This window comes from Punica granatum, chromosome 2, assembly GCF_007655135.1.
Source record: "Punica granatum isolate Tunisia-2019 chromosome 2, ASM765513v2, whole genome shotgun sequence".
NCBI classification, from domain to species: domain Eukaryota; kingdom Viridiplantae; phylum Streptophyta; class Magnoliopsida; order Myrtales; family Lythraceae; genus Punica; species Punica granatum.
Window position 1 is genome coordinate 5,699,847 of NC_045128.1, and position 23,597 is coordinate 5,723,443.

Sequence of the window (23,597 nt, forward strand, 5' to 3'; positions counted from 1 at the left end):
TTTATGGATTTAATTCAGGTTTATTTATCTATTTATTTGGGGCCGTTATGCAATGGTAATTCTTAGAACCAGTCCTATTTTAGGATTAGTTCGGGGCGTTACATTCGCTGCTTTGAAAGATCGGTAACTTAAGTGCCTTGCATCCAAATATGTCAAAGTCCCACAGATTACTCAGTTCCTCAAGTCCTGGAATTTCCGTGACGCTCTCACAATCTCTCATGACAAAGCGCTTCAGCCTCTGCAACTTCGATAGGTTCGGCAACTTCATGAGCGATCTGCAACTGCTTATATCCAACTTTTGCAGCGACTCCAATTCTGCAACCCCCTCAATTTCGCTTAATTGCTCGCAGCCTCCAAGGGATAACTCCTTCAAAGAGGGTGGTAGCCCAGGTAAACGTGTGAGCGACCTGCAGCTGTTGATACATAAACTTTTGAGGTTGTGCAAACAGTCAAGCCTCTCGAAACCGTCCAGCCTCATTAAAATGCAGCCATTTGTATTCAAATCCTTCAGGGACAGGAGATTGCCAAGGCCTTCGATTTCACTGAGCTTCCTGCACTGCATAACCCATAATCTCGATAAATTCTTCAAGTTTGAAAGGTCTGGCAACCTCTCAAGTGCACGGCAGAACCGGATCCTCAAAACTAACAGGCTTGAGGGAAGTATGGGGAGGCTTTTAAGTCTGTGGCAACCTCGAATATCAAGATCTTTAAGACGACAGAGAACTGCACCTATCTCTTCCGGCAAGGTAGATATCTTCACGGTGTACAAAGCCATTTTTTCGAGCTTCCTTAGGCTAGAGACGCTTTCCAGCTCCTTGAGCTTCCAATTCCTATCTAAAAGCAATTCTTTTAGATTAACCAAGTTCGCAAGGTTCACGGAAGTCAGTGCTGATGCCAGTCGAACTGTTAGACTGATTAAGCTAGACGGAAGCTCGGGGAGGGTCTGAAGATCCGGTTCAAAAAAATCAAGGGTCTCGAGGCATGAGAGAGTGCTCAGACCCGCCGGGAGGCTCTTTAACCTTCTAAATTTCAAGACTCTCAAAGAGGGAAGACTCAAAATTTCATCGGAAATTATTTGGTAATCTGTTGCCTCCAGTGGAGACAACGAGGCATCGAGAACTTTGAGCTTCTTTAAGCTTCCTAGGTTACCCGGTAAACAACTGACATTTGTTTCATTGATCATGAGCACTTCCAAATCATGTAGATCTCCAACGAAATCCGGCAACCTTCTGATGTCAGTTCCCGTCAAGGTCAGTTCAACCAATGAGGTTAACTGCCCAATGGACTTCGGAAGTTCCTTTACCCCACTATGTGATAACGAGAGTCTCCTTAGATTCACGAGGGATCCAACAGACGCTGGAATTTCATGAAGATGTCTACATCCATCAGCAGATAGAACTTCAAGCTTTTTCATACCTCTCGATATGGGTAATTCTTTGACCAATGTATCATCAATAAGAAGCTCGACAAGTGACTCCACAGAACCCAATTGGTCCGGCAACTTCTTCAGTCCCCAACATCTCCTCAAGTTTAAGAGGATCAGATTCTTTAGAAGCACTATTGATGGATCAATCCAAACCAACTCCCAGCAGGAGAACACAAAAAGAGACGTAAGAAAACTTTACAGATGGAATAACATTGATAGAAAGCATTTATAGTTAAAAGTAACGGGTGAAACCTTGATCGAGCTCCAACCAATCCAATCATCACAAATTAAGCTCCCTGACAGATCAAGAACAATTAAGTTCCTCAGAATTAAATTGGTCGGCGGATATATGCTCGGTCTATGCCAACTCAACCATCTCAGCTGACTGTAAAAGAGTTCAAAGTTCCCATAGAGTCCTGCACCAGCAAGTTCAAGAACTCTTATCCTCGGCAGATTCCTAAACATGTCACTGTCAAGCCTAATTTGTCCCTTCATGAAATGATATCCTTTTAGACTGATGGCTTCCACTTTTGATGTTCCCTAAAATCATAAAAAACAGACGGAAGCGGTTTCAAACAATTTTCATGATATGAAAGCCAATCTAAAGTACATCAAAAATGTCATACCTGTCGTTCCACTAATGCATCAAATGCATCTTCACCATGCCACAGCCTACTCCGGCATCCTGGTTCTTTATCTTCTTGTTCAACAGTGCTTCTACCAAGATCTCTGAGTTGATCGTGCATCCATATCGTATTGTCCTCTCTGATTTTAATCAACGACTTTAGTTGGAGGATCTCAATTCCCACTTCTGGTGAAAATTTAACATCTTTCCACATGGGAATCACTAGCCTGACGTCCGTACCGATGAAAAGGCATGCAATGTCAAGGAATATTTGCTTATGCTCACTTTCCAATGACTCATAACTTATTTTCAACTTATCTCGGACATCGACCATGTCAAGTTTAATTTTCAACTTCTCTATTGTGGCATGCCACATATCCTTCCTTCCACCATAGACGGATAAGAATGATCCCATAACCTCAAGAGCCAGAGGAAGCCGTCCAGTTATGTTCACGATCTGCAATGCTTCTTCAGCCAAGTCAGGTCTGGGAGACTTATCTCTGAATGCGTGCATGCAGAAGAGCTCTAAAGCAGGACCTTCTTCCAGGAATGCGACTTCATACAAATCTTGCACTTTAAATTGATCCAAGACTCCCTTTTCTCTGGTCGTGATGATGATCCTGCTTCCTCCGCCAAACCAACCAACGTCTGCTGCCAGAGCTTTAATCTGGTTGATGTGGTCGACATCATCGAGAAGAATCAGGACTTTCTTATGGAGAAGCCTTTCCCTAAGCACATTGATTCCTTCCTCTACATTAGCATAGGCCTGCTGCTCAAGTCTTAATATGTCGGAGACCAATTGATTCTGTAAGTTTTGAAGGCCTCTATGATGCCGGGACATTTCACGGATATCTTTAAGGAAAGAACTTCTTTCAAAATTGTCAACGATTTGGTTGTAGACGAACTTGGCTACAGTTGTCTTCCCTATGCCGCCCATGCCCCAAATCCCAATGACCCGAACATGATCATCTATGCCAACTTCTAACTTTTTCACAATTTCTTCCGCATGATCCTCGATTCCAACTAGGATAGTACCCACTTCCAAGTAAGACTTCTTCAGTTCTCTAATGACCCTTGCAACGATTAATTTTATGAACTCACCTTGATGTCTGCGAAGACGTATTTCGTTGTCACTTGTACGTATATAGTTAAGAAAGGCCAATGCATGAAATTAAAAGAAAAGACAAAATATTGCTGAACTTAACTAGTTCTTACGGATTCACTTACCTAAGAAACTTTCACAACTTTCATATATATATATATATATTTGTACATTTAGTCTATTAATATATATCGTCATTTCTGAATATATTTGATTCCAAGTAGATTTTATTTTATGTTGGAATATAAGCAACATTAAAAAAGAAAATGTAAGCATTATTTTTATTTAAAAAATTTCTATAATTTTATTTTTATATTAAAAATTCAATACTGGACTTATATATGTTCTATGTATATAGTTTTCATGTGTATTTCATATATACTAACCCGTATGATGCATTGATTGTACTTTTTAATGCGGAATGTAAGCAATATTCTGCCTACACCAAAATGAAAATATAAGCATTATTTTTATCTTTCCATATTTCATTATCCTGTCAACTTTTATGATTAGAAGCATACAAATGTATCAAATTAACTATAAGAATATCTATTACTTTAATAGATATTTGTCCATTCATTCAATTTCGGCTTCATTACATAGTAATTACTTTTTGAATAAAATATGTACATAGTAAACGTACACTTAAGATAATGTGTTGTTTTGGATGAAAAGTAAAATCCCATAAAATTTATAAAAATAGACTTTGAAAATTATTAGTTACTTCTAAATTACCAGTACTAATTATACTAATCATGTTAATCCATACATTCAAATTAATTTATACTTTTCCCTATCAATGTCCCTCATTAAGTGCACAATTCTCCTTCACTTATGTACTAGTTTCTTTGCCTGCACAATGCATGGATTATTGGTTAGACTAGTTATTCATAGATGGAGTTTTAAAAATTTTGGCACCACAATTTAAGTGTTCATTAAGTTATATATTTTTAAATTTAAACCATTCAAATATTGGTGCATATAATAACAAACTAAGGATAATTATATTTAAACCATTCAAATAATTAGTGCATATTTTTTAATTTTAAACCATGTTTCGCATTTATGCAATATTATTGTAAACTAGTTAAGGGTAATAAATGTTGTTGCAATAGGTTCATGTGCCAAAATGTTTAAGGACAAGGAACCGTGTAGACCTTTAGCTCCACTTTGCAAGGATGGCCATTGTAGGGATTTTGTGTGAACCAGAGACAGTAAGGTACTCTTTCAGCTTCCTCTTTCAAAGTTAAAGTTGTATGAGTTTCGTGATTTTCTTCCGTAAATTTTCATATTGAAAGTCCAAAACAATAATAGATCATGGTTAATATTTGATTGGAACTACCGGGATTCTTTGAGAAGTTAGGATTTGAACCAATAAAGATGAATCACCCTGCAATCTCTTTGGATTTAAATTATTTGCCTATGAGTTATATAAGTTAAATTATCTGTTAAATTATTGATGCAAGTTAAGTTTCATAGATAATATTATCCTTTCAATGTTCAACTTTCTTCTCATCATCTTTACATGTATAAGGAACCAAATCATCTTATCCAAATGACAAGATTATTCATGTAAGTTAAATTTGCTTTACAATATTTTTCTTATGTTTTAATTTGCTCACATTAAGTTGTTATGTGTGTATTTTTTTTATAAAGATTTTGTCGCGTTACTCTTTACAGAAATACACCGAGTTGAAATCTTGAAGACCAATCGCAAAGAGAACAATAAAAATTTGGAGAAGCAACTGGAAAGGATGATAGCTACTAGCTCTAAGATCAATATAATTTTCGTTATAGATCCATTAAGAAGCAAGTACTTTTTTTCTTTTGTATTCAATTTTATGTAGTACATGATACATATAACGGAGTATTATATATAGATGATATATATTCCATTCTTTTATGCATTACCATATTGTGTTAATTATGCATTAACTATTTTATGACATAACATCTTTCTATTTTCATTTTAGGTGATGATGCTAGATTTAGCATATAAATTTTGTAATTAATTTTTGATAATAAATTATATCATCATTTAAATATTGCGAATTCCATAATTCGAGAGGTAATTTAGAAAACATAGTACTTTTCCTTGAAATGCATAGAATAATCAAAGCACAATCTTAAAGAAAAAACGTGACAAACATGATGCAGGAAAAACTTAATTTTGAGAAAAAAAAGGATATTCTATACAAATAAAGAGACTTAAAACTTAATTTCAAAAAAAACTTCATTAATGATATTTAAACATATGATATTTAATAGTTTATTTTGAAATTAAATTCTTAAAAATTTAAGTTGAATTAATTTTGATATGTACATTCTTTTATCATAGTGTGCATGTGCATATAAAAGTTATTATATAAGAAAAAAATCATGTCGGGCAAAAAGCTAGTTTCATATAAGAGAAGTTGTAAACTTGAAAATTTATTTTAGGAACTTGGGATGTTGTGAGAAATATGTTGCAATTTCTTCTCGAGATTCGATATTTCTCAAGTAATCTATGAATGAGGTGGCTGTTAAAGTGGTCAAGTCTTGAAGATTTTTATGGAAATAGATATTTGGCAGGTCTGCATTGTTGAAAATTTAGGGGAAATATATTGTCTGGATTTTTATCTCCGACACTCAAGTCACTTAGAGCTTATGAGAGACAAGAATGTAGATAGTTCGATTAATGAGAGTATGTACCTTCTTATACACAGGGAATTAAAACATATATATGGTTACCTATTGGAGATTCACATATCCATGTGGGTCGGTAATTAAGAAAATAAATAAATCTTGTAAATTGAAAAAATTCACGCTATGAGAGTTTTATCCCTTAGTGGGCCAACTAGATTTGACTGGATTAGTCGAGACACAATTGGGTTTCCGGATACCTCTATTCATACCCAAAAAAGGAAAATATATTCTTACTTCCAAGAAAGATGAACTTATATAATGGGTTGCCTCTCGTGAGGCCTCGTGGGCCGTGATGGGCTTAACAAGCCCAAATGGAACTTAGCCAAAATTCAATCCCTAATAAATTCCCTTTTAATTTTGTGATTCTATATTTTTTGAGATGCTCATGAATGAGTTGGTTGTTATTTGTTGAGCCAAGGTATGGTCCTTATACAAGAATATGAAATTAAAAAAAAATAAAAGAAGCATAAAAATTCTAGTGGTGAGGATTGAACTCAAAACTTTTTGGTCCCCAGTCGCATCTTGGCCACTGCATAAGACCCGTCCCTATTTTATGGAAATATTTAGCAGGTTTGGATTATTAAAAACTAGTTGAGTACCCGTGCACGGGGAACCATACAAATAACATCTTAATTATCTAGTAGAGAATAATATTATAAATATTGCATGAATTAAAAACTCATTAAAGAAAATTGAGGAAAAGAATATAATTGAATTAAAATATGTGAGCAAATATATCAATCAAAAGAAAATAAATAGATTCTCATTCAAACGCATAAAAAGATGAATTGAAGAAAATAATAATTTCTTAGAGCAAAATATCATGATAAAATAAGTGAAGAAAAACCTAATGAATCCTTTTTTAAACGATCAAATTGATATAGGTTGATTGGTGTTGGTAATAGATGAGCATGTAACACAATTATAAAATCTCAGAAATTATACATAAAAAATCGGGAAATACGCATAAATTTCCATACAATTGAGGAATATTCAAAAAGTTACAAATTCGATCGAACGAGTAAAAATCCAGATAAATGTCACCAAGTCACCGCCAATCTGACCTATAAAACCATTGCTAGAATATATTTTTTAGGGGGGGAGGGGGGAACTTGACGTCTAGTGAATAACCACAACCTAAATTAGTTGGATCATAGCACGAGTTCAGTAATATCATAAAAATATTATCGAGCTCTCAAGAACTCAAATCATCTATGTGCCCCTTCTTAACTCCCAACTACAGTGTCAGCTCCACACTGACAGCCTCTCTACTCCAGTCAACCCTTTCATGCTGTTTGGCTTATTACTGGCTCAGGGCACGACATGACTTACCAATTTCCATCAATCTCAAAACCTCACTATCTCTTTTTCAAATATCGTAATTGATAGTATAAAAATACATGCATGATTTATAACACTTATGTAGCCATGACAATGCATTTATAAAAATACCAACATAATGATAATAAAAAATACTAATTTAAAAATATGTTTCTCACCATAACAAGTCCCAAATCTCAAAACATCCAACAACAATCTATTTCTGATTTTTCTCCCCTCAAATTACTCTCATTGTCTCTCCACTCTTGGCCCTTCTCTCGGTGTGTTGTGAAAATTGGACAAAGGAATGAAATGGCCGAGGGGAATAAAATGGGATTTTAAACGGAAGATAAAAGTTTGGCGGTGGAAATGCGTTGCCAGAACTTAAACAATGAAGCATACTAAGCTTAACAAATAATTTGACACCTGGAAAGTAACTTGCCCCAACATATCCAAAAATTATAATAATTAACATTTTTTTTATTTTGTTTTTAAGAACTATAGCACCGAAATTTAGGATGCTAACCAAATGCAGTGAAGATTGGTAAAATGGGAAAGGACACTTGAAAAATTTGGGATGTTACAACAATATACATATAAAATCCATAAAGACACTAACACGTCTTTGCAAATGATAATATAATGATAAAAGTTTCGTGTAGGAGTGCATCTATATATATGTGATTCCAATATAATTAAAATCTCGCAAAAGAAATTTTCCATTTTCCTGCCTCTTTTCGTTCAACTCATGCAATAAGTATATATATATATATATATACACATCAACAACAATATAAACAGACAATATTATACAAATGGGAATTTGATTTTGGCTAATGTTATAAGAATATATTTGCCCATAACTAATATTATAAGAATATATATTTGCCCATAATGCAGTATTGCTTTCCAACTCTATACTTTGCTCCAATATATATAAACAACAATTCAATTGCTATAATATAAAAAAATTTCCTAAATAGCAGCTAATGTATATACTATATATTTTGTTGAGCTATATGCCAATAATATATATATATATATACATTTTTTTACTGCATAATATATATTTTTTTAATGATGCGGCGGCGTGAAAATTCAGCTCAAGTTTTGTTTTAATATAGATACATAGATAATGATAAAAAATTTCTTGAATACATGAGATGACATAGCAAAGCGAAAGAGTTTTGATTCTTATTTTTGATGAAATGGAACTATGAGAATTCAGTCCGAGTTTTGTTTTAATATAAATATATAGATAGATATATAATTTAGGGGAAATGGGCCAAAATTTCATATCGTGGCAGATTTAGAGGGAAAATAAAAGGGAAGGATTGAGAACGAATTTTTTTTCCCTCCTCTCTATTTCTTTGATGAAACAAGGGAAAATGTTTTTGCTTAAATCCACTATAACGGAACTCTTTGTTAGTGCATAGAAAAAATGTTAAGGTTGAGGTGATAAGAGAGGATTTGTCCATGAAATGGGTAAAATTTAGACTCGGTTTTATGTTGTTTTCATGGTATCTGATGCTTGGATGACGATTTCTAAGAAAATTTGCGCAAGAAAAGAATTGAAGGCAATTTGATGCATGTTCGGGATGAATTGGAGATCATTGAAGTATCAAGATAGCCTTGCCAAATTTGGGAGTTTAGAATCAATTCTCGATTTATTTACAAATCTTAGGATTCCCTTTCAGTTACAGTGGGAGTTTTTTAGAAAATCTTTTAAGATATGTTCATTATTTGTTTTCTATTTTTGAGGGAGATATAAAAACCTATGAATCATCTAGGTTTAGGGTCTTCTGGAAGTTTAGTTTTTCTGTGGAGAGAAACTTGGAGAGGAGGCTGGCGGCTGCGGAGTGTTCCTCCAACGATCATCAATTTTCATGGATTCTTGTATAGCCATGCGTGGCTAATTCGTTTCGTTTGACTTGAGAATGGAAACCTCACGGTTTGGTTATGAGGAGCAGGTTTTAATATTTCGATTTCACCACTTATTTATTCTTAGATGTCATCGTTACAAGTATTCTCTCATGGTTGTGAATAGGATATTTGTAAATTAGCTTATCGACGACTACTACGGTGTTTGTAGAAATCGATTCGAAGCAAGACTAATTAGGAACAAACGGTAGTTGCTACCCTAATTGGTTAGAGAATGATAGGACGAGTCAATTAATTGATGAATCGATTAATCGCTCGGGTTAAGGCATCCTTGCGCTTAAAGCTGTCGCTTAGTTAATTAGGGAATCGGTTGATACCTTGTTAACTAGTTGATGAACTTACTAGTTAGACGGTGTTTTGACTAGTTAGAATTTATATACTAGTTGATTCCTTGCGGTCGCAGGAATCGAATCTTAGCGGCTAAAATTTACATTCTGATGCTTCTATGATCAACCAAACGCTAGGTGGTTTTCGAACTCAAGTCATACGTCTCCCGGTTATTGATTACTCACTCTCCCTTACACTTTTAAATTGTTTTTGCTGCAATTTAATTTCTTGATTATCAAAATTCCCCTTTCGTTACTTTTGCTAGCTCATTGGTTTAGAGAATCCCTTAGCCTCCTTGGGATTTTGACTCGGCTCTCACCCTTTTCTTACTACAAGTTTTGGGAAAATCGATTTTATTTTGGGGGCTTCGACAGGCCGTGCCAAAATTTTTTCGGAAAAATGACGGTCTTTGATCCTTTTTCTCCAAATCCCTCATATTGAGATGTGACTCGTATTTAACTATGGGTGTAAATGAGCCGACTCGAGCTCGAGTACAGGTAAACTCGACTCAACTCGTTAAAAAAATGCTCAAGCTAGACTAGAGCTCGAGCTCGGTCGAGGTTCAATATGGAGGCTCGAGCTCGAGTAATACTCAAGTAGCTCAAGCTCGAATCGTTAGAGCTCATTTGATTGCTACAGGCTCAAAACCAAGATTAGCTTGATTGAGCTAGACTGAGCTCGGCTCAAGATCGAGCTCGACTCTGTGGCATCTTGGGGTCTCGGACTTGCCGAGCAGGAGAGAAAGAGAGAGACATTTTCTATTTTATTTATTATTTTATTTTCAAATTTCAATTTCAATATTATTTTAAGAGTTTAAGCTAAAGAGAATAACGAAAAAAACCCAGTCCAGTCCATGAATTATGGGCTCGGGGGCCTCAATTCACTAATAAAAGGAGATATACGTAATTTTATGTAGAAACTCGGCTATGCACGTAAGCTGAACGAGCCGAGTACCATCGAGCTTGACTCGACTCACATGGAAGAAATGCTCGGCTCGAGCTAGATAATGTCAAGTCAAGTTCGAGTCATCACCGAGTCGATCTCAAGTAACTCACGACTTGGCTCGTCTCGTTTACACCCCCATATTCAAAGGCGAATTAGAAGATCCAAATATGATAACAAGATTGGACGAAAAAGACAAGTGGCAAGATCACAAGTTCTGTTGAAGTTATATTTTTTTATTTTGTTAGGACTTCATTGTATCTTTTAAATCTTTAAATTCGAGATAATTCTAGAGTATTTTAAAGGGAGAAATATCCTAAAATTGTATTAGGATATCTCTAAGATATCAGGAAGGTATTGTATCTTTAATAAGTTTTATGTAACATATCGTATATATGATCGGGAAATCAACTGTAATCCTTGGGGTTTTCTTCTTAGAACCGGTTCAAAGAGCGAGAGTGTGAGAATTTAGAAGATCGTGAGGTTTTTCTCACATTGGGTCTTAATAACAGGTGTTAGAAACACGAGTGTAATCTTGAGTGTGTCATCTCTGATTTATTGATATAGTGAAATCTTGAGTCCTAACACCTCCAAATAAAGGTGAGTTAAGATTGATTCAGGATATCAAACCATCAAACCAAGCTCTTTTTTTTTTTAAGGAGGGGTTCTTTGCAACAACATCATCACTCTCTATGTATAGGACCAAGAGATCTTGAATTTAATTTTTACCGGCGTGATTTCCTATACCCTTTTATTTTCCCTATTTTATTTATTAGTGTTATCATAACCGGATCGGATCGGCCAGTTGAACCAATCGTAACCGGCGCATCCATCGGTCCGGTTCTATTTAAACACTAAAATGCACATTCAAACCATGAACCCATAAAACCGGCCGATTTTCAAGCGAACTCCCTAAAATTGGCTAGTTCAATTGGTTCTCTCCAAGGCTCTCTTATTGTATTAAATGAGAAAAATTGAAGGGATGTAAGAGGAGTCAAGCACAAAACCTCTCACTCCCTCTATATAAAGTTGCACACCCTCTACACCATTAAGCTAACAATTTCTTTTTATGTTGACTTTACCCTTTCTCTTTCTCTTTCTATTTTTTATTTATTTCTTCCTAATTATTATATACTTGTCAATTATCATTATTAATCATAATTTTATTAGTAATATATGTATTATATCATTTTTAATTAAATGTGCGATCCGATCAATCGAATTCCAGTTAAACCCATCAAACTCGTGAACTCATACCTTGACCGGTTCATATTCAGTCCGGTTCTGATAACACTGCTATTCATCCCTATAAAAGCCTCGATGGAAAAAAAAAGTACCAATTCAACTGGTAGAACTAGAGTAGCCGAGAAGTGAAAAACTCAAGCAGCAGAGAGTTACCCGTTTGCCACTTTATCCAGTTCCAGACCCTTCAGTTTCACAACTTCCTTCAGCGCCTCCCTCCATGCTTTGACCGTCTCCTGACCGAACCTTTTCTCGTGCTGGGAGAACGGTTTAGCGTAACTCCCCGTCTGGTGTTGGACCTCGTCTGGCATAACGTCCAGGAATATTGGCATGATCCGCTGTTTGCTCTCATTCATGGACTTCACCATCTCCGTCACCTCCATGAGGCACCACTTGCTTGATGCATAATCTGCGGAGAAGATGGGGATCCTGATCTTTGACTGCCTAATTGATTTCATGAGCTCAGGGCCGATCTCCTCCCCTGCCCGTAGCTCCTCATTGTCCCTGAAGGTGCGGACCCCAGCGTCGATGAGGCTATGGTAGAGGCAGTCCGTGAAGGACTTCCGGGTGTCGGTCCCCCTGAAACTCAGGAAGACTTCATGCTCGTGGCCTATCACTGGATCGCCTGAGGATGAGGACGACAGTACATTGTGGCTCCCATCTACCAGCTGCTGGTGCTGCTGCAGCAGGACATGCCATAGTAAATACACACACACATACACATGACATCGAAAGGTTACAGAATCGAAGCTTTACACGGTTTTCAGTGTGAAATCCCCAATATCTACCAGAATATTTATAGACTGCAATACCTGCGAATTGTTCACATTCATCCAGCTGGAACTGCCACTTTACCATCTCTTCTTGCGCCCGGAAATGAGCTCCCAAGAAAGTAGCGACGAGGATCAATGCTGTCGTGCAGATCACAATAGCCAAAGCAAGGTAGGTAGGATGCTCGTCAGACGCCAAAGCAGTATTAGTCCTTCAGTTTCCTCTCCTTCGCTTTCTTGTTACCAGGAAACAGAATGACGGAATGGGTCGGGACTCGCTCTGACAGCAAATTGGGTATGCTAGGAGAATGAAGTAGAACGGCAAAATCGTTCTCCTTTTATGCCCCCCATCGATGTTTGCCGATAGTCTACTTTTACGTGGAATCAAGCAAGAATCTTCCTCGCCACTTTTTCTCTTTCTTTCTTTCTTTCTCCCTCGCCATTGTTTGTCGTTTCTGCTTTCTTTCTGTGAAGGTGAATGGTGAAAACCGACACAAACCGAAGAGTCATTAACATCTCATATCAGCATATTATTTACGAGACTCACGGCTCGGGGGCTTTGGTTTCACTTCTATATTTAGATAAGGATGTTGCCAGCTTTTCGTTATTTCCAAATATCACGGAAGAAAAAGTAATAGACGAATCACTTTATTTAATTCTCCTTAACCAGACTAATCACTTAAATCGATCACCTTATTTTACTCGCACGTCACTTTATCAGGCATTAATACTTTTAAACTTTTACCAACAATTTGTCATTTAGCAGAACGGAGGATGTATTGGTCGATGATTTGTTTTGCACTGACCATTGGTGCTAGGATTTTGCACTCTCTTCTTGAAGAAGAAACGGGGTTCCGATGATAGCAGAGATAATGACCGAGGCTATTTCACAGACCGCCTTCCATAACAGCAGATGCAGACGTATTACTCGTACGGCAAAACGTGTATATTTGAGGATACAAAAAACAGAGGGCTGTGATCAGATCATTTGGTCGATTATTTAACTACATCCTAAAGTGCGAAATCATTGTCTGCTCCTGATATTTAGTTGGGATATATAGTATTATATATGTGATGATACAGGAAGCAAAAGTAGATTAAAGCGTCGCATTTTTTCAACATAGGATCCAGCGACATCATATTTTTGGGAAAATTTTTGAATTTCGAGGTTGAATATTCATCTCACATGAGTTAAAAGTCGAAAAGTAAAATTATTATATATATATTGTATTACTGTAAACGTTGGTGTTAATATAATATATAATTTATTTTTGACATAAAATATGGAGGAATAAATTTTTTTAATTATATTTTATTTTTTAATATTAAATTCTCTTAATTATTTATTACATTTTTTACAATTCAACAACGTAATCATTAATTTAACTCAACTATTTATTACTTTTTTTTTATAATTCAACAACACAATCATTACAAATCATAATTCAATTCAACTGAACTCTAAAATCAAACACACCCTAAAGTTTTTGACCATAAAAACTTGCCCAACTATACCTGTAAAATCATAATCTGGAAAAATAATTTCCTAACCACATCCGTAAAGACTTTACGTCCAAACCACCTAAAATTATAGGTGGTACTCTTTCAAATTTCCCGGAAATATCCAAAGAATACATCGATCCAGACATGGCCATCTCTTTTCCTGCTTTTCCTGTCATTGCTTGTGCTTTTTGAAAAGCAAAAGTAAAGTAATGCCTCACATTTTCTCAACATAGGATCCTTCATACTTGTTGACTTTTTGTAACCCGGTCGAGTGGTTAGAGGAGCGGACACGTATTTTGCAGAGGAGTTAAGCAAAAACAAAAAGGCTGCAGATTGGAGAAGTTTCAAGCAGAGCTTGTCATGTCTCGATTCCCTCTGATTGCTTCGTATTTTTGAATTTCACTGTATTTGATCAACAGTACCCATTAACACCAAGTGCTATGAGTTATTGCAAGTTAATAGAGTTTGATGGACATAGTTTACACTTACCGCTTCAATTCTGCTGAAGCTTTTTTCCCCTTGTCGCATCTTAGTCAAGGGCTGTATAAAACTATTGCATGATTGAAAACTTTGTCCCTTTATGGTAATAATCCACAAGAATCGCCTTTGTACGGAAATCCAACTGAGAGATCTCATTAACTAAGTGGAAGGTCTCAAGTGAATACGATTTCTGAAGATGTTCTGGTAACATTTATTCCGTTCTCGAGTCTAGTGGAAATAGGAGAGTTCTGATTTTCAATTTTATTTTTATTATGTATTGCCAATTCTCATCCATATAGATGTCAAGTGGTATCTTGCCAGGTCTGTCACCAGATAAACATTGATTCGTCCACGATGAAACTCCAATTATGTTGTGCCACTGAGGAAAGAAGGCTACTCAAAGGTGAGGTGAATCAATGCCGTGATATGAGTTTCCCATTGTAACATCTTTGAGTGGTTGAGAATGTGTGCACAGAGTAGTTTGCAGCAAATGCCGAATCTGTCTCAGTATCACATCCAACGGGTAGGAGAAACACGAAAAAAATAAAAAAATAAAAAAATAAAATACCAACTGAAGCCTAAAGTTTCACGAATCCGGTAAGTATCAGAGACAACATAGTTACTTATGTCCATATTTTCTCAAGAATCAAAACCTGTCTCAGAGTACAGGATTTCATTGATTCCCACTTCATTTCATAATTACAGGAATTAAAGTTAAACCAGACCTCTCAAGCTCGGCTTTGGGCATTATTGACAATCCAAAACCAAGCTACAACTATTATAACCTTGCCCCTCAGTTCTAGAAAGATCGTAGTCTTCTCTCCTCCATGGAGTTTCACCATTGGAAAGCTCACATGGAGCAGCATCTCTCGGACTTACTTACATAACAATCAATGTCAGCATACATGGAGTCTTTTTCACACGACGAAAGTTATCGAACATGTCATGCATGGGTTATGGGGATGATCATCACTGTTGCAGAGAATTTCGGTTATTTCCAACACGAACATGTTGATGGGCTAGTTGAGTGGGAGTTCCCCTAGGTTCTATGCCGGCTTACCTGAATGGGTTCCTCGGGATAATCCAAAACACTGCAAAGCATGATATCCTCTGCATTTGATTTAACCATACGGGAATAAAATTAGTGCAGAGCGAGAGGTGCTTATTGACTCACCAGCAAACCCTTCTTCTTTTTCTTCTTCTCGATGTATGCTACGAGCTCCTCTTGCCAAGCCATGGAATCCTGAACAAGCTTCTTCTCGATGTATGAATACAAATGGCTTGTTAATGTGAAGAAAGATCATGAACGGGAAAGCAGATATTAAACCTTTTTCTGCGAGTTCAGCGTCATTTATATCAGCAAATGAATCCATTTTATGTAACTTGGACACCCGCCTCTTTCTTGCTGAGGGACACCATCCTCTCTTCCAACTGAGCTATTTGCTTGACCATTGTCAAGAGCTCGGCACCCAATATGGCTGGGCCCGTCAGCTCAACCTGAGCACCCTTGGTCATTGCCGACGTATCGACATAGAAGGGCTTACTATTGTTGAGGCTATCTTCTGCAGTTCATTTTTTCAAACACAGTTCAGGATGGGAAAACCATTCCAGTAACAGTCAGTGCACTCCTTTTAACATTGGACACATTGCAATTTCACTGATTAGGAATTCTCATGAGAAGTAATCAGGGAACTTGCAGAAATACATTGTTCCAAGCTGGTGTTGGTGCAGTATGCGAGTAGCTAAATAGAAGATGCTAGAACTCGGCATGGAATTCCAAGTGTTCTATGATATAAGGAGACATGCCTTTCGCGAGGGCAAAGCTCTTTGATCGGTACAGTTTTAGCCCAAGCTGCGTCAACAATTTTTTCAACCACATGGGTTGTTATTATTGCTTGAGATATCGAAGAACTCGTACAGTTGCATCCCATTTTCCTTAGCGGGGGTCGTGCATAAACTGAGATAAAATATGAAAGGAGTAGCATAAATCAGGATGTGTAAGAGTCAAATATATGTCTTCCAATGAGACGTGGATAGCGTCTTGGATCAGATCATTGAGATCCAGCATCCTGAGAGACAATGCTGCTACTCCATGGCAAAATAGGCTGGGCGACACTTGAGCATACCATATTCGGTGAGGATGTCAATTGCGTATTTCCTCTCACTCAGGAATAAACCATAATCGCGATGAGTGACTTCAATCCCGAGAAAACATTGATAACGGACCCAATCCCTTAATTCGAAAGCACTGTTGAAGATACTTCTTAAATTGCTGACATTGATGAGTCTCGTTGCCAGTGCGAGAATCATATCGTTAACATAAACTAGGACAGCCAGGAAAGTACTACCTCTCGAGAAGGTAAAAAGAGAGTGATCCGCCTCAAATTGCTTGAAGTCGTAACAAGTCAAAGCAATGACAAACTTGGAGTACCAATTATGGGAAGCCTGGCATAGTCCATCTAAGGATTCCCGTAAAGGACATACTTGATGCTCATGAGAAGATGAAAATCCTGGTGGCAGAGTCGTATATACCTCATCGTCCATATCACCATGATAAAATGCATTATTAATGTCTAGTTGTTGCATCTACCATTCTCGTGCTGCCGCAATTGTTAGTAGGCAATGACCAATGACCAGTTTGGCACAGGTGCATGTCTCATGAAAATCGATGCCTTCGGTCCGAGTAAAGCCCTCGGTGACCAAGCGAGCCTTGTGCCGTTCAATGGTGCCATCAGCCCAGGATTTGATCTTATAAACCCATTTGCAAGCTATGGGTCATTTCCAGGGAGGAAGAGACTCAATCGTCCAAGTGCCATTTTGCTCTAAGACACGAATTTTCTCAACCATGACTGAACGCCATCGAGGATCTCTGGTAGCTTGTCTATACGTCTTTGGTTCAGATTCAGAATCAATAGCAGCCAAAAAGAGATACATGTGTGTCATGGGCACAAAGTTTGAAACCCGTGTGAGCGTCCAAGGACACGAGCACCGAAGCTCCCCGAACCAGCCCTCTCCAGGATTGACAAGCTAACACAGACATCCAACCTATATGGAGCATAACACCCGGAGTACGTACCTGTAAATGCCAGCCGATATTAGCCCAAGTACAATGAAAGCAACCGGTACACAGATAGCACAGCCCTATTGTTGCACTTGGGGAGGGACGAGAATGCCAGCCTGTAACATGTGCATCATCAAGATCAGAATAAGTAAGATAAGATTCAATCGGATGGGATGTGCCTGAGGACTTTCGATGGAATGGTTGAAGAAGAGGGGAGGTTTGGTACATTGAGCGGTGTGTGAGACGAAATCCTTGAATTTTGCCGGAACATATTTGATTCAGTTAGGCCCCGGCTTACTAGGGACACCCCCTCGCCTGTGTTACTGACCAAGTCGACAACACGTGGAATAGTGACGGATGCAGAAGGGTCGGCTCAAAAGAAGCAGTGGGGCTGAGGTGACGGATCAGCTGAAGTAGTTGACACGGGCTGGACCGGCAGCTCAGGCGCACGAGAACTGGGTTGCAAGTCAACTGAAGCATCCGAAATGGGCCTGCGCTTAACATCTGGGTAAGGAGGGTCGGGTAACTCCCTCTGAAGTGGAGGAACCGAATTATCGAGAAATTGGAGCCGACCCGAAGTGGCGTCTGAAGAATTTGACTTTCCCGAAGCAAAGGTGAAATGTTGAATAAATTTTTAAATAAAATGGACCTAATTCGAACTTGAACCGATATGCAATTCAAAAGTTTAAACTAATGGGTTACTGGGCATTTGTCTTTGTCTTATATTAACTGCCCAATTTTTCTTTCTTTGACCGGTCTGGGACAATTGTCCTAACACACTTCCCACTTTTTCTCCAACATCCCGCCTTCACGTGGTATCGTGTCGTCTTACACGAGCCATGTGACCTTAACCAATCGACGGGACCACACGACTTAATCACGCCCGCCCTCACTTTGATGTCCCAACATCGGACACAACGGGTGCCTGCTTGAGTCGCACGTTACACTTACCCTCGAGCTTACGGGTCACACGGACCCGCGCATACATGCGCGTTATGCGCACCTCACGGCATGAAGCCGCCCTACACACCCAGGATTATAACCATGGGCTCTGATACCAGTTGGATAAATTTTTAAATAAAATGGGCATAGTTCGGACACGAACCCATATGCAACCCAAAAGCTTAAATCAATGGGTTATTGGACCTTTGTCTTATATTAACTGCCCAATTTTTCTTTTTTTGACCGGTGTGGGACAATTGTCCTCACACATTTCCCACTTTTTCTCCAACAGGAAAACATCCTCACAAAATCGAACATCACGAGATACGAAAATTTCATCAATCTCCATGTCCTAAACCCACCAACCTTTCTGGTCCTGAGGATATCCAATGGAGATACACTTCCTAGATTCAACTTTTTGGGTCAAGCTCCAAATTTATCTTTTGTTTTGGGTGATTATGCGCGTAGCGAAGAGACCCAAAAACTCGGAGATGATCGTAATTTGGCAGATTAAGGAAAACGATCCCGATGCAATTAGTTTGAAATTTGATTGAGAAATTCATTCTACAAATCAAAATTCAACCAAAGAATAAGAACAAATAAAAACTACTAAACTCGAAGTTCATGGCGAAATAATTTCCATTAAATTATGAAATAAGAACTAAAAAATATTCAATTCTAAAGTAACGACCACAGTAAAATTGGAATAATTTTTTTTAAAAAAATCAATATCCATGCAATTAGTTTGAAATTTGATTAAAACATTCATTTTACAAATTAAAATTCAACCAAAAAATAAGAATAAATAACTCAAAGTTCATAGAGAAAAAATTTCCATGAAATTATGAAATAAGAAATTAAAAAATATTCAAGATATATAAATCATAAAAATCTTACAATTTTTTGAAGTGACGCCAATAATGAAACTGAAATAGAGATCATGTCAAAACAATCAATATCAAAACAATCAAACTAATTTGAATTAAAATTCATTCAACAAATCAAAGTTCAATCCAGAAAAATAAAAATTAAGAGAAGATCATGCAAACAATCAAAATATCGAAGAGGATCTTTTACTCTGTTTAGATGAAACCTCTGAATTCAAACTCCAAAGTTGGCACTGCACTTTAGAGTATACATATATATATATATATATATATATATATATGTATATATACACAAACCAAAGGGCAATTTTATAAACACACAATATAATATAAACGACAATTACTCTATATTTTACTACAATATATTTGAAAGGCAATTTGATTGCTACAATAAAAAAATTCCTAAATAGTAGCTAATTTATATAGTCCACTACATATTTTATTATGTTATATATATTATGTTCGGTTATATGCAAATAACATATATATTCTAATGCATAATTAATGACAAAAAAATTTCCTTAATACATAAGTACTAGATAACGTAGTAAAGCGAGACAGTTCCGTTTCTTATTTTTTATGATATGGCAACGTGAAAATTCGACTTGCTATATATATATATATATATGTATGTGGATATAGATTTAATAATATGGCAGACTTTTCATTATTTTCAAATTAGATGAAAGAAAAATCGATCGACAAATTACTTAATTCGATTGCCTTATTTTTCTCGAGTTGTTGCACTTCACTTTAACCCGCATTAACATTTTAAACTTTCACCAATAATTTATATTTTAGCAGAATGCGGAATGTACTGGTCGATGATTTCTTGTGCATGTAATCTAGCCCAAGTTATATTGTGTACGGTATGCATGCCTTGTCGAGAATCGACATTATATAGTTTTCCATAAGTGAACTCCCCTCAAGTTAAATTCATGTTTTCAGGGATGTCACTGCCGCAGTTTTCCATAAGGATTCTTTTGGTAAATCAGATGCCCGACCTCTTGCAGAGCTCAATCACGAGTGACCATGTCATGCCCAAACTTTGGTCGCGTGATTAACGTGTGTTTCTGGATTTCGATGAAGGAAGAAAGGCATTTTCCGATTTCTCCATAAAATTAGAGAATTTCTTTTCCCTCCACTTAAAATCCTTGTGGGTTCTTTCGGCATTCCTCTAAATTGAGGACTTCATGCAGAGAAAGGACGATAAAATATATATATGAACGGCTTGTGAATTTAATGTAATGAACGAAATTAGAATTTCATTCACCAAGAGATAAATACATCACGAGTATATGAAAATATAAATGAAATTTAAATCGAATAATCTTCGAGGATGGCCCACACTGAGCAGAATGGCTATGCCGATGTAGTTTAGGCCCGAAGATCTCCGGCTTAGGGGTGCTAAAACCGTCGAGGAAGGAATGAATTGGTATCGCGTTGACATGTCGAGATGCATGGCCACGGGATCAGACTCTAACCTCTTGGAGGATTCGAACTCGGATGGACCGATGTCGTTGAAGAAGAGCTTGGCCGCCACCGGTGTATGACAACCAAGCTATTGAAGAAAAACTTGCCGCCACGGTGTCGATTGCTCGAGTCATTGAGGATGAAGATCCTGCTGCCACAAACAAGTGTTGGCTTGAGCCGTTGAGGATGAGGCCCTACCTACCACGAGCCAAGGGGTTATCTATATTACCGCTACTCCTACGATTTGGGGGGGAGGGGGGGCTAAGATAAAAGTTACAGAGCAATATTGCGTGTTTGATTGAGTGTGTCTCAAATATGTGGAAGCCTCTTCCATTTATAGGCAAAGTTTGGGCGTAATGTGTAAGCGGGGAGAAAATAAGAATGCTTGTAGTGAGAGAACATGTGCAACAAACTGTCCCCTATTAAGTGAATTTGCATAATAATAGGAGATAAAGTTTTTGGAGGCTTTTACCACATGTATAAAAAGAAATTGAACACGTGTTTCATTCTCCTAACGCCATGTGTCCTTAGTGCATGCATTACGAGTGATTCAATCGTTCATTGACACGTGTCCCAAAACAAATTTTCCAGGTAATTTTATTTAAACAGGTAACAACGTGTGGGACATATCTTGAAAGAAACAATGCATGGACAATTGAGTTTAAATTGCCCTCTTCGGTCGCAGGATTGACGTGTGGGATGGAAAACAGTTTTGAGAATCCCAAACCAGCTGACCGTCCGTTAACGGGGGAGGACTCCCATTTTTGTGCTCCCAACATAATGTTCTTTGAAACTTCTCCAATTTTCTTCAGCATCAGAGGAATCCTCACTCAGCCAAATAATATCGATAGAATATGTAGCCCATCATGTGAAGTGCAAGCTGCGCAGTGTGTTTTATGCTTGGTATAGGGTAACTGGCCGAAATCAGGGAAAGGATGCTATTGGTTGTCCAATTTACTCGACTATTTAAGTCATCATTATTCGACATCTGCTGCAGTGGTTTGAGAATGTCTGCGGATGGGGCTGACTTCACAGTGAGTAAAACTTCTTGCAGAAACAGATGATTGTCCGCTACCGAAAAGAATTCATAATTCATAATTATGAACACACTGCTGCTCCATCACTCATCGCGGCCCTTTTCAATTCTGGCTCCCTTTGCTTCTGCTGTGGCGTGTGCTTAGATCAAATTACTTGATAATCAATCTTTTGCTTCGAACTTTTGCTATACTACAGTGCCATGATACGAAAAATGTCTGCTTCACTAGCGGAAGTGTGAGACCCAAAAAATTTCGCATATATACATAAATATATATATACATACATTATACTACATAAATCATATTTGCTTTTAAGTGGTATTTTCAGACATATATATTTATATAGAATGTATACTATGTATAGGTTTATTTTAGTTTTAGCAAGTACTTTAGAACAATTGAAAATAATAATAACAATAATCTAAAGAAATGGAAATAAAATAATGATTTGATTAGGGTGTTATATTATTAATGGTGGAACTTGCCACACCAAATCCAATCTTCTCCCCTGTTATCTCTTTCCACCGCCTCAAATCTCCATTGTCCTTTTCTTTTCTTCTTGGCTGGTGAGTTTAAAAACGGAAAAAAAAGGAAGAAAGAAAGAGGAGGTTTCAAGGGGCCCCCACGTGGCTAGACATCCTTCCCTCATTTCCCCTGAGGTCTGCCACCGCCATTACTTTTCCAATTTCAATTGTTTTTCCCTCTTTCTTCTTTCCTGCGTTTTTCTCTGCTTTCTTTTCTTGGGTTGGGTGGAAGTAGGAAACAGGGGAAAACAGAGGGTGAGAGAGAGAGAGAGACGAGTGAGTGAACTCTAGAGAAAGCAAAAAGAGAGAATGGTTAGGAAGGGAGAGAGAGCCAGTTCGCTGATACGGTGTTGAAGAGCGACCACCCGGTGCTGGTGGAGTTCGTGACCGACTGGTGTGGTCCTTGCTGCTTAATCTCTCCCACTATTGAGTGGGTGGCTCAGGTCTGACTTCGCTTCTCTCTTCTCTGCTATGGTTTTCTGACTAATGAGGAGAATTTCAAGTAATAATTCATCACGCCAGGGAGTATGAAATTGTGGACTAGACTGGAGCTTCCGACTTTGTGATTTGCTAAACGATACTCTCCATCATAACATATTAGATGAATGGATCGGATTAATCAACTGACTCATTATTATTATTATTATTATTATTATTATTATTGCAATCATGCATATAAAAACAAGAAAACAAAAGCTTTGTTTCTTCTTGTTATGTTATCGAAGCAGCTCTGTGAACTGTCAATGTTCATTGTCTATATCTCACTGCTATTAGATTGACATCAGCACTTAAATCGTGTCTTCCATATATTTGTGGGATTATGATCTTTAATTTTGTATTGGGTTGGTAAAATATATTATTGAGCATTCAATAGATGTACCAAATATCAGGTGCCTACGTAAAAGATGCCTTAGCAGCAAGAAGAACTTTTTGCCATTGACAAGCAATCTGCCCTGTCAATAATTGTTTATTTCTCTCACCTACATTTATAAGTTTCCTATTGTAAAACAACCCAAATGATAGAAAACGATATTCTATTAGATATTTCATGTATTGAATCCAGCTTCTCATTCCCTTAGTTGAGAATCTAGTTGATTTTCTTCGCATTAAGTCTTTAGGTTCCAAATATGCGCCGTACTTATTGCAAGACGCTTAAACTCTCAGTGTCTACTCTTATCCAAGCTTAGTACATTTTAGTGAGCTCATAGTAATTAGTATGTCTACTTAAGACATCTACTTGCTCTCAAGAAGTGACGCCGGATTCTTAAACACTTGAAGGCAAAGAGTGCAAATACTTACCTTTGTTTGAG

General features: G+C 37.3%; 1 pseudogene; it reads right to left on the reverse strand.

Annotated features, from left to right (window-relative positions):
* On the reverse strand, positions 1-12,842 carry LOC116197332 (annotated as a pseudogene).
* Positions 12,843-23,597: the final 10,755 nt, after the last annotated feature.